Consider the following 13383-nt stretch of genomic DNA (forward strand, 5'->3'; position numbering starts at 1 on the left):
CAGAGCAGCCAAGAGTGCAGGCTTTTCATTACTTCCCATCAAAATTAGGAAGCGTAGGGAACCCATGTAAGAAGACATTTTCCAGCTAGGAGAACAGCACCTTCTTGGAACAAACTGAGGGGAGACTGATATTGTTCTTTAATATAACTACATCTTAAGTTTCCCTTACTGGTAGTTAAAGGCCTAGATTTAGGTTTCTGAAACAAGCCCTAAGGTGACCAATGACCAGGGCTTGAGCCACCTGCAATTTGAAGCACTTTGCAGAATGGCTGCATGATATTCACCAAGTTTTACCACAAACACTGTTGCTGAGCTGTGACAGACTACAGAAGGCAAAGCCAGGCAAGATACGTAGAGTGAAAACAGAGAAATAGAAGTGTTGAGATGATAATACCAACACAAAGATCTAGAAGAGAAACACCAACTCAGTAGGATGCATAAAAAAGACTAAGCAAAAGAAAGAGCAGGGAGATGGGAGATCTCAACCTGACAATATCAGGGGTTATGCTGTTCCAAAGAGCAATGAAAGCCAAGCCTTTTCCCAGATGACTGATGAGACACAAGTTAGCTCAAGGTGAGATTAGGCAGAACATTAATGATTAGCCCCATATTTGCATGTCCTGCTTCTCTGCTGTATCTATCAGACAGTAAATATTTTCTGGATGCTTATGGGAGTGTGCATCTTGCTCTCAAGGTCTCTTTGTGCAGAGCAAAATATGCCTGGAGAAATTGTAGTTCAGTAAGGGAGGGTTGGACCAGGAGACTACTTCGGAATGAATGGAATCACTCTCCAGAGGTTAACTTTCAGGTAGGTAATATAGAAGTTAGGTACCTCTGATCTTTAGAGCAGCCTTAGCAGTGCTGTGAACAGATAAAACAATCAATGCAGCCAGCCAGTCAGTGTGGGATCTTTTGTACTTTCATATCCACATCTTCTGGTCTGGTAGAAGTGCTTTGCTACACAGTTCATATCATTGTGAGAGAGATTTTTACTCTGCTTGCCTGCTCAGGGAAACATTGCTTTATTACTTGTTAGACCACATTGTAAATTTTTTTTCCTTTTCTTTTTTATTTTTGCAAAGAAAGATTAAATTCCTATTTTACTGTGTAGCACCAGAAAGACAGAACTAAACAGGCAATACATTGCTTATACTCTTAAGCAATCCTTCTAGTACCTTCCTAATTAACTTGACATTGGTCTGAATGCTTTTAAGCCTCCATTTGCTTAAAATAGCACAAAGTCTGGATTTATTCAACCTCACTTTAGTCTTCAGACAGATATTTGTGTCTATACCTGTTGGAGAGAAGTAGGCTCTCCACAGGATGATTCAGAACTTATCTCATTTAAATTTCTCTCTTGAGGTGTCATTCTGTTAAGTCCAGAAATAGCTTATGCCATTTTTGTGCCTAGGTTAGACTCCTCAGGAAGGTGCCAGAAGCTAAGAGGAATGAATTTAAATTAAATTTTTTTGACAAAAAGTTTTGGCTCAAAGATAAAAAAAAAGTCCTTCCAAAGATGTATATTATATCTGAAAGCTCCTAACTTACTGAGGAGAATAAACATTAGACTTCCTTTCAAGTTTACTCCCTAATTTCCAGGAGCATATGGCCTGTTAACTCACCTAGCTGCAATTGCATCCAACACTTAACTTCTGTGCCTGTGCTGCCCTGTCACCCAACAGATTGGTACTTCCTTGCTGGAGAGTTACTCACTCAGCTATCAGTGTTCAGATGACACTGTGTATAATTTTGCTCACTTCTGCTATGATTTACAAAGTTATGAAGGGCCTCAGTGTTGATTCTCCTCCCCTAAGGTTTGAACAGCTGACAGTCTCAGCCATCTAATTCCTTGAGTGCAACCAGAACTCAAACTGCCTGAAATAATAGTATATTTCATTTGACTTATGTGTGCTTTTACAGGCATTACTGCAATACTTCCTAACAATTCTACAGTTAAAGCCAAAGTGTCAGAATGCAACACATCTCCAGAGAGCAATAATTTGTAAAACAAAGCAAAAAGGTAAAATTTAAAAAGTGAAGTCCTTCCAGCTACAGTTTCCATATGCGCCTAAAGATCTATTGGTCAAGAAATTACATAATTCTTTGTGAAAACTGGGGCAGAAATTCTACTTTATTCAGATCTAGGACACAGAACTCACACTGTGTAGTAGCCACAAGAACCAGATAAATTATTGATGAGCAAAAACAGGATATTAATTCACAGGAGGAGTAAGATATTTTTGGTTTTAACTTCTTCTCATGCTGATGATAAAATATCCTATATCATTTGGCATGAGCCTCATTAAATATATGCATCCTGTACTTTCATAACACTTTTATGTTTTCCAGCCTCTATTTCAGCTTTAAATACTGTCAGTGAAATTAAGACACATTAATTATTAAGAGCAAAGATTTTGCTAAAATGACAGAGCCTTCTGTCCGTCTGCCTCACATTTTTAAGTCTTTCTATTCACATTTTCCAAAATTACAAAATTAATTTACATAGATATTTCAAATACATTTTTCCTTTATAATTTTTGTAATTATTTTTAAAAATTATTATTTAATTTTAAATGTAGGCTCTTGTCTGCCCAGGAAAAAAAAGGTACCAAAAACCACAGGGAATAAGCTTTTTGCAGGTTGTTTCTCTAAACCACAGGAGATCATGGTCCTATATCTATGAGAGCTGATACCCATATTTCCCAGTTAGCTTGATAATTCCTTAGTTGCCAGACTGTAAAAAATTCTGATTTATTTTTTTTCCTCTCCAGGCTTCCTCCTAGATTTGCATTAGAAAATGAAGAAAAGAATTGTAAGGCAAGAAAAAAAACAACAAAAGTGTGATTTTTCAGCCTAGTAAGATATTTTTTTCCTAAAATGGTACAGTTCTGGATTTTGTTTCAGTGCTTCTTACTCACTACAATGTGTTAACCTTAAATGAAAATTCAGAAACCATTATTAAGTATGTGTGTTCTAACCCATACTTTGTGGAACTGAAATTTTGTCTAAAATGAGACTTATTTAATATCTAAAGATTATCTGCTGTAACTCTCTGGAGCTGTTAAAATAAACCAAGTCCAGGCAGGCTAGTTGTGGAAATGGACTTGGACTTCCTTGCCATTGAGAATATCTCAGTCAAAATAATCAAACAACTATTGTTTTCAACAAGCAATAAAGTAATATCATGGAATCACCGAATCAAAGAATATTAAGGCCAGGAGGGACTTGTATTTCAGTCCAACATCCTATTCAAGGCAGGACAAATTCAGTCAGGCTGTGCAGGACTATGTCTCCAAGGCTTAAAGACCTCCAGGGTTTGACACTCACTGCACTATTCTCTGGGTAACTTCCTCCAAGGTTTGGCTATCTGCACTGTATAAAAATCCTAGCATTTAACCAGAATTTCCCATGTTCTGACTACTGTCCTTTGCCAATCACTGGGCATTTCCATGAGGTTGCTCTATGACTTCTGTATCCTCAGATCAGGGAGCTGCAGACAGCAATATGATCTCCCTGAGCCTTCTTTTCTGCAGATTGAGTCTGTTCTCTCAGCTTTCCCTTGTCTATCATGTGCTCCAGCCCCATGACAGACACAGTGGCCCGTGCTGGACAACCCCCAGGATGTCCATGTTGTTTTGTAAGGGGTAGCCCAGATTCTGTGGTTTTGCTGGTGTTGAACTGAGGATGAGGATCATTTCCCTGAGCCTGCTGGCTGCAGTCCTGCTTGTGCAGCCCAGAAGGCAATTGGCCTCTGCTGCAAGGATGCACTCTGGCTCTTCACCTGCTTAGAGCCTACCAGCTTCTGCAAAGCTGCTCTCCATCTGGTCAACCCCCAGCATGTACTAGTAATTGGGCTTACTCCTCTCCAGGTGCAGACTTTTGCATTTGCTTTTAGTGAACTTCCTGAGGTTCCTGTTAGCCCATTTCTCCCACCTGTCCCTCGTAGTAACAGTCCTGCCCTCTATGTGCTTTTCATACTCTGGGGTTGTTCACAAATTTGCTGAGAGCACACTCTGTCCCACCATCTAGGTTGTTATAAAGAAATTAAGATGCATTTTTTCCAGGACTGATTCCTGAATGATGCCTCAACATCAGCATACATCAGTCCAGCATCTGCTCTTTCCAGCATTAACTTCTGGTCTTTGAGTCCAGCAGTTCAATCTATTTTCTGTGTACCTTGATGTCTACCTCTCCACACCATATCTCAAAATTTCAATACTAAGGAGACTATGAGGGACTCTTTCAAAGACCTTCCTAATGTCAAAGTGTGAAGCATCAGTAATAATCACGGTTGCAGAAAGCAGTAAGGTTGCCCAGGGATGAGTTACCCTTGGTACATTCATGCTGCTGCTTCCAGTTATTTAAATTGCCTATTGTGTCTTGAGAAATAGCTTCTGATAGGATCTGCCCCATAACAGATGAGATAAGATCTTTACCTGGATCCTTCTCCTGGAAGATGAATGTGGTGTTTGCCTTTTTCCAGCCATCAGAAACCTTTCACAATTTACATTTTATTTTGAAAATTATAAGGTTGGCCCCTCAGCAACATCAGCCAGCTCCTCTGGTAGCCATGGATACATTGCATTTGTACATACAGGCTTGTCTATGTCTAATTGTCTAATATTTAAAAACCAAAAATGAGAAGTCTCTGTTTCTGATCTTTCCACATGCATTTTTTTAGTCCTCCCAAGTAAAGAGGGAAGTTCTATCTAAATGGGAATTTCCTACCAGTCAAAATTTTGACAATGACAAAAAATATATTTTTCAGTTAATCTTTAAACCATTCCCAAGCCTTTAAATAATTTAGCTTTTATGTCATGCTAATATTCCATTCCTTCCTCTATATTTTTTTTCTTAGGATATTCCCAGGAATATCAACTGCTCAGCATATTTTTCAGGCTTCGTAGTGTATTGATTTGAAATACACTGAAAATTAAATACATTTTTAAATCTTTTTCTTTCAGTCATTCATATGAATTATCACATGCTTTCTCTAGGTCTTAGATTAATCAAATATATTTTCTAAACTTTTATATGCAAACCAAATAAAAAATAAACTTTACAATAAACTCCTCTACGAAGCAGTAATGAGATGTATTGGCATAATATTTATGTTGCATCAACAGACAATGAAAATGAGAGAGATGTCTTTTCATGTCATTGTCATCAAAAACATTCCAAGCAAGTGACTTAATTCTATTATTCCAGTTTTGTGACCAAATTTGGTTTATTCAGTCAGGGGAAAATAAAGCTGTTTGTATTGCTGATTTATTTTGCACAAACCACTTTAATTGAAGTGGCGTAATCAGTGGAAACTAAAGAGCTACTATACTGCAATGAAAGGAAGAGTAAAGCACATTCTGCTCCCTAATCAGCAATTGGGAAAGGACATAAATTTTGTCTTTCAGTTATCAAGTAAAAGTTTGGAATTAAGGGTGAAGGAGGAGAGAAAAAACAGTTTATTTACAGTTGACTTCATTGTTTGTTTTCTACGAGAATATAGCTGTGAATCATTACCTAGCTGACAGAAAAACAAGGATTAGCAGTATGGAGACACATGTATATATATTCAACATGATTAAATTTTCTCAGTAGCCCAGTAAATATGCTGTCTGTCTGTAGAGGGCATGGCCCTGCTGTGTGCTAACCTGGCACTTTGGGGGCTCAGTGTTGCCATGGCCTGATCTGGGTGTTGCTGGTTTAACCCCTGTGCTGGGGCCAGTGGCTGCTGCCTCCCCTGCTCCAGCTCCAGCCCTGTGGTGCCCCCACTGCAGAAGGGGTGACACCCCCCTGCCTGTCACTGCCTGACAATGCACAGCCCTTTGTGTGCATGGGGCTGGAAGAACTTCAGCTGGCAGACCAGGAGGAGGATGCCAAATGGATGAGAACATTTATAAAGATAAAACCAAGAATAACCAAGGCCAGAGGCGAAGGTTCCACCCACCATCATGCCCCTCCCACTCTTCGGAAGGCAGGATGCTGGCAGCTCCATGTGCCACCCTCACTACTTTTTCTGACATTGCCAACAGAATCACACTGAATCACAAAATTAACTGTGGTGGAAAAGACCTTTGAGATCATCGAATCCATCAGCCTTAAACCCAAAATGATCCCAGTTTCACAGTATTACTGTAACTTAAATACAAAAAAAAGTCTGTATTTTTATCTAGTTGTTAAGATTATAATTAGGTTAATAAATTATTTGTTCCACATATGCACACTGTGTTCTATTTTTACATATAACAAGGTTTGGAGCATAAAATGTAATACCTAGTCACACAGAAGGAAGTGCTTTTCAGCAGTATCATTTGAAGCTGTAGTTCATACAGTTCATCATCCCATGAGCAGCCTTTAAATTCCTATTTCACAATTCATTCCTTGTTCTTTTTTGAGACTAAGTGACAATGGTCTGCCTGCAGAATAGAGGTAAGATCCTGAGACAGGTTTATACATGAATATCTACATGAATACATCCTGAGTTAGCTCTAGGTTTTTTCTGCACCAGAAGTGAAGATTTCCACACATGAAGTGAATGAAGACAACTTATTAGGTATGGTCAAACCATATCTCTCTTTCCCTATTTTTGGTCTGTTTACATTAAGGCTTTGGAAAGAATTTACAGACTTAACTGAAAGTTAAATTAGAGGATCTCAAAAACTCCTGAAGCTTTTCTATCTCTTTAGGAAGTAATCTTTTGTTTTTCATTTCAGAGATTCTATGTAGAATCATTGTGGATTATTTAGCTGTAAGACAAATGTTACACAGCTCACACAAAGGATTGAGATGTGGGTTTTATTTAATTTATTATTAGGCACTCAACAGACCATATCTAGGCTACTGTTTCCAATGCAATTGGAAAATATTCTGTTTTCACCAATACAAGCAAGATATTGCTATACTTGAGTAACTTTAGCAGAGGCCACCAGAGTGCTTGTGCATTGGAACACTTGGCCTGTGAGGGAATAGTGAAGAAGATGAGCTTGTTCTGTCCAGGAAAGAAAACACTTTGGGGGTATGTTAGAGAAGCACCAGATGTATATGGGACAAGGTAGATGAGCTGTTAATAGCATTACACAGCAGAAAGACAAGAGAAGAGTTTTAAAATTAAACAGCAGTTATTCAGACTGGGTACCAAGAAAACCTCTTTTTTTTTTTTTTTTTCCCATGAGCATGATCCAGCAGTGGAGGAAGTTGCCCAGAGACACTGTGCAGCATCCAACTCTGGATTTTTTCTACATTCAATTGATAAAGCCCTGAGATTCCTGGTTTGACTCCATAGCTGATCCTGTTTGGAGCAGGAGGTTGGGTTAGAGATCTCCTGAGTTCCCTTCTCACTTGAACTGTTCTGTGCTTCTATGGTCAGAATGTTTACCCAGACCTGGAAAGATCTCACAATTCTGCACGTGCAGACAGAGTCAGGATTCATGGCTATATGTCATTGTAGTCTTATAAAACATCATATCTATCGTATTCCTTTTTTGAATCTAGGAATTTAAATAAAATTAATTGAATATTAAAAAAGTGATATAAACCCCATTTCAATGGAGACTAATCCTTTTTCCTCCATTATTAATAGGAGCATATGTACATGTACAACAATAAATACAAGATGATTCATATACAAGTCCTACTTTTAGATAGAAAGACAGCAAACCACCAGATGATAGATAGGTAGTTGAAAATGAATCATTGGAACCATGGATTGATCAGGAAATATTAGTAAAATCTGAAAAGCAGTATCTTGTACCCAAACTGTCATTTATGATAATATATTGTAGATTAAAAATAAATAGTACCAATTTATTGACAACTGTAATACCATTATATTATTATATTTGCTTTCTTAACAGCTAGTATGATATTGAATTACTGCATGTCTTTTAGAATCCTTTATGGTGATGGCTCGATAGACACACACGTCAATTCCTCTTCATTGTCAACAGAATTTCTGTCATTGTATTGTTTTATGAGAGTTTTGAAATTCTAGCTATATTTAAGTATGCGTCTGTGAAAAGAAAACTGATGGCAGTAGAAAACATGAATTAAATACACTTTTAAACCAAATATCAAATAGAATTTTACAAGTTTAGAAGTTTGATCTGAACATTTAGAGAATTCTGCCAAAGCTCAAACATTAATATGCAGTACAACGGAAGCAAAAAAAAAATCTTTGGAAAAATTATTTCTCACTGACTGAAAAAAAAAGACTATTCTTTAAAAGTTTTATTTGTATTCATTCTTAGACCTCTTCTTAACCATATTCCTATCCTCTCTCTCTTTTTCCTTCTTTTCTTTTCCAGGTGCATGTGTTTGATAGGTATAAAGAAATTGTATATTTATAACAAAAAGAGTGTTATTTCAGTCTTATTTGGTGAAATGCAATTTCAAAATGTCTTTATTTCCCTGCCATTGCTCATATTAACATGCTTTCTTCTCCTCTACAAAGTAACAAAATGTTATCATATGCGTTTTTCTGTTCAACAATTTTCTTTTCAAGCTACAGTATTCCTAGTCTTTAATTGGTAAATCAACAGCAGTCATTCAGTAAGGATGATGTTTTTGCAATATAAAATCTCATTGGAATTTATTTTTATCTTCCTAAAGAGAATTTTAAATCACATAATAAATGTATGCTTAAGGCATCTGAACGTCATTCATATTCGTACTTTTCAAGTGTATTCAAACTAGATGCGCTTACTAAAGAAAAGTTTTTTGTATGGGGCATGTTGGATTTACCAAAATCTATGTACTTCATCTGTACCCTGTAAAACAACAATTGTGATTAATGTGGATGGATAACTGTAAGGTCCCAGAGCTTATTCAACAAGGGTCTAAAAAGGCTTGAGATTCTTTTATGTACCCAACAAGATATTCCTTAAGAGGTCAAAACCTTTAAGGCAAACTTCAGAAAATAAGGGAACTTTAGAAAAAGTTAAAAGCAACATTCAAACAAAATAAAGCATTTCACAAAGCATTCGGTAAGCAAACTCCAATTCAACCAGTTTTAAGTCACTCAAACTTTGAGAAGAAGAAAAAAAGAGAGAAGAGATACAGAAAAGAACAAATGTAGCTACCACCCATGGCTGCAGTAGTGTTTTAGCTGGTTCAAAGCCCAAGAGGAGGTAGGATCAAGACCTGTGTGTCCCTCATGCTCTGGTTTAAGTAACCTTTGGCTTTCCTGGGCCCTTCCCCCATGTGGGACTTCCAGTCCGTTGGCCACTCAGGAGCTGGGCTAGGGGCTCCAGGGTCAGGATGTGGAGCATTGCCTCCCAGTGACTGGGTTTGACCCCACTGCAGGGCTGGGTACAGCCCCTGGGGTGTGGGGTGTGTGGAGCAGGGCACACCTTGTCAGGGCAACACTTGACCCTTTCGCCACACATGAGCCTGAAAAATGTTTTGAGCCAAGTTCTTCCTCGTCTCTCACAACAACCTAACTCTAAAGTTCAATCTATATGCTTTCAATATGAACAGGTAAATTATAACTGGATGCAATGCCAAAGAACTCACAGTACTAATCTTTAAAGTGTATATCTAGTGGAAAATATTTTTTTTAGGTTTTTTTAACAATAATATTTTTTTAAGAAGAATTGCCTACCTGAAATGTAATGATGTTACAAAACAGAAACCATGAATTCTATTGTGTAGTCAGCAACAGCTTGTATTCATCTACAAATGTTCTAAATTGTGCCAATAATTCTGTGGTTGAATAATTTCAGTTATGGATGTTGAACAAGATTCCAATATTGCTGCAACATTGTTTTTAGATGTTAAATAACACCCAAATGAGAAAAGAGGAGAAAATTACTTGTTAGATAATGATTTCAAAGAGATTAACTGTTTCAGAGCAATACTTTTGTTTATTATTAAAGTAGAATGAAATTTCTGTGGATTCTAGACACAAAGATGTTTAAAGTATAGACTAGCAATTAAAGATATTGCATCAAGCATTGATACAACCTAACTCCCCTCAGTCTATACCAGAGATGCCATTGTTTTTTTGGTCTACTACTTTTTTCTCAGACTGCTGTAGGATTTTTTTTTTACATTTCAAAACAATAAATCTACCCTACATGCTGTTCACAGAGTCCTTCACATGAGGCAAGGTGTTCTATCTTGCAAGTCTAGCCTATTTTGTTTTGTTTTGTTTTGTTTTGTTTTGTTTTGTTTTCTTCTGTCTTTGTATGGAGTAGATATGCCATCTAAAAGTACAAACTGTTTGTGCCTCAGGTAATTCAAGTAATTGTGTATCAAACATACAGTTTCCAAATTATCACTCTTCCAAGATTATAGAAATGTTTTTATACATCTTTGCTTGTTTGCTTTCAGATTACTCTACCAAAATGCTTTCCTGATAACCATAATACAGTTAACATTCATGTGATATAGTTTTTGGTTTTTTTTCATTAAGCTATATCTAGTTACATAAGGATAATTTTCTGTATTTGTAGGGGAAAATGCACAGATCTGATTTTACTATATTCTTCAAATTACCTGCAAAGTTAAAAATTGAGTATAAAGATGATACAAAATCAAATGATCAGATGATTATTCTGATTAGAAAAAAAATATTCTGGTTATTCAAAGCAGGAATTGCTATTTTGAGCTGGTTGTACAGGACTGTGTCCAGTCAAGACTTGAATTATCACCAGGGTTTGACACTCTCTCCACTCTCTGTCCAGTTCTTTCAGCTTTCCCTTGTCTGTCATGTACACCAGCCCCAGGTGGTCACCTGTACATGGGTTTAATCCTTATCATGTGCATTTTTTTTGCATTTGCTTTTGTTAGACTTCCTGAAGTTTGTCAGTCAATTTCAGCAAGTCTGGTCCCTCAGTAGCTGTCCTGCCTTCCAATGCACCAGCACCACCCTCCACGAACATATTTCACATTTCTGAGCACTTGTTGAGTACACAGTTTGTCCTGATATCCAGGTCATTGTTCATTTTTCCTGTTTCCTCATCAGTAGTCTTTTTCCTCTGGATATTTGATGGTGGTTCCAGACATACAAAAAATTGACCAAAGTGACCCAAAATTTTCCTTTCATAGAACTTCTGCAATTCTGTTGTCATTGACATTTAAAACTCTACCTTCTGGTAAAAAAACAATGAATATTTTAAGACTGTTTTTCCTTTTGATATTTATTAAATTCTGCTTTTGTTGTTACACTGGCTCTGGCTGGGATGGAGTTATTTTTTCCTAACAGGCCATATTCTAATAGTTTTGGATTTGTGAATTAAACAGTGTTGATAAGACACCAGTGATTTGGCTGTTTCTGAGCAGCATTTGCACAGTGTCAAGGTTTTCTCTGTCTCTCACATGGCCTCCCCAGTGAGGAGGCTGGAGTCATTAAGGACTTAGGAGGGAACTCAGACAGGAGAGGTGATTTGAGTTGACCAAAGGGATATTCTATGACATATATCATATTCAGCAATAAAAACTCAGCAGAGTTTTTGGGGGACTTTAACCATTTCTTAGAGATGGCTGGGTGTCCGTCTTCTTGTGGAGGTTTTTGAGTGATTGTCCTTGCATCACTTTTGCTTCCATTATTTTTTTTTTTTATGTTTTTCTTTTTCTTAACTTCTAAAACTATCCTTATGACCCATGAGTTTTCTCTCCTTTGCTCTTCCTATTGTCTCCCCCATCCTGATGGGGTGAGGGAGTAAGCCAGCAGTTGTGTGGAGCTTAGCTGCTGACCAGCATCTGCTCACTACTTGTGGTCTTCTATACTCCAGAAGTATTTTAGTCATGTTGTTTCCCTTGAGTGTTATAGATCTTGACTTTTTTGTTTCTTTTTACTACTTGTTATCAATTTCCCTTTTTGGTATATTACATCAGTCTGTTATAAACATATTTTTTTCATGTCAGTGTAGATACAATTATAATATATCAATGCTTCATCATTCCAGTCATAAGAATTTTAGTTTCAAATTTTAGTTTGGCTGAACTGATGTTTATAAAAAGTCTTTGTTTCATTATTCTTGCTTAACAGTTTAGGTCAACAAATAGTTAAATAATTTCTTCTATAATGTGTGTCCTAATTAATTTTGGTATTTTGATTTTTTTTCAGATTCCTTTACTGTTGTTTTCACTTCTCTTTGGTCAAGTCAGCCCATTTACCATGATGATTTGTTCTGCTTTTATCAGGAATCCATCTGAAGTGAGCCATTTTTCTGGAAAACTTGGAACACCCAGGGATGAGGAGGGAAAAACAACCCAACCAAACAAATACATCTGAAAGCAAAACAGATACACCACCCATTTTTATCTCTCTTATTCAACCTAAACAATTATTCATGATAACATGAAAAAAGCAAACAACCACAAGGCAAGCACAGGCTCTGTTGTAATCTAGAAACAAGAAAATGCTTTAAAAAAATTCAGTAACATTACTTCTGTGATTATGGGCCTTTAAGACACTTAATACATACATAAAACCCTAAAAACAACTCACACTGACAGCGCTGTAGATGTCCTAAATCTTACAATTTACTGGAATGCCAATAGCTACCTGAGAATATTAAGGCACTAGGAAATCCAATTATTTAAGAAACTGTAATGTAACTGTCTGCTGGGTGGTTTTTTTTGCCAAACAGAAGAAATAATTTTTAAATATTTATTGAAGGCTATGTTTTTGTATCCATATTTTAAGCTCTTGTAAAATGTCCATTTGTCTTATATTGTGTCAATGATGAATATGTTTTGGTCCCATGAACCTAAATTGATATGTCAATGATCATAATTAAAGGCTTGTTGAACTCTTTGGGAAATTGTGAATTGATTTAATGCTTCATAAAACATGCCTGTTACAGGCATGGAGGACTGTCCCTCATGTTTTTAAAAAAAACCCCACCTAACTGATTAAAAAGTCAGTATTTCTTTATCTGCTGCTCAGTGGTAGTTGACAGTAAAAGCCATGTCACTGTTTCAATAAGATTGCTGATAGTCCTCAGAATATGCTTTAAAAACCAGTCATTCACTTCTACCATTTTTTTCTTGTGCTGGTGTAAGTTCTCAGTCTAAAAGAGACTGCAATGTTTGGTTTTAAACAATTCCAGGGGTCAGAATTTTATTAGCTCTTTTTACTTTGTTGGCTTGTTTGTTCTCAAAAACACTCCATCATAAACAACTTCAATCTTTGTTTTTCGAAAAAGAAAAAGAAAAAGAAAAAGAAAAAGAAAAAGAAAAAGAAAAAGAAAAAGAAAAAGAAAAAGAAAAAGAAAAAGAAAAAGAAAAAAAAAAAGAGGAATGACATTTTTGAGCTGTTTTCCAATACAGCTATTATTCAGAACAGGTCATTGTACTGCTTCCAGCTGAGCCAGAATACCCAATCTTGTTTTACCTTGCAAAAATAAAACAATGCATAAAGATTTCCCCAGCTGTACTGCA

General features: G+C 36.6%; 1 long non-coding RNA gene across 1 annotated transcript; it reads left to right on the forward strand.

The window, feature by feature from the left end:
- The first annotated feature begins 700 nt into the window (after positions 1-700).
- Positions 701-12700, forward strand: LOC143693686 (uncharacterized). The gene is made up of 3 exons (XR_013181620.1): positions 701-808; positions 2772-2880; positions 12142-12700. It is a non-coding gene; the product is annotated as an uncharacterized LOC143693686 (long non-coding RNA).
- The last annotated feature ends 683 nt before the right edge of the window (positions 12701-13383 follow it).

This window comes from Agelaius phoeniceus, chromosome 3 (genome assembly GCF_051311805.1).
Source record: "Agelaius phoeniceus isolate bAgePho1 chromosome 3, bAgePho1.hap1, whole genome shotgun sequence".
In the NCBI taxonomy this organism is placed as follows: Eukaryota; Metazoa; Chordata; class Aves; order Passeriformes; family Icteridae; genus Agelaius; species Agelaius phoeniceus.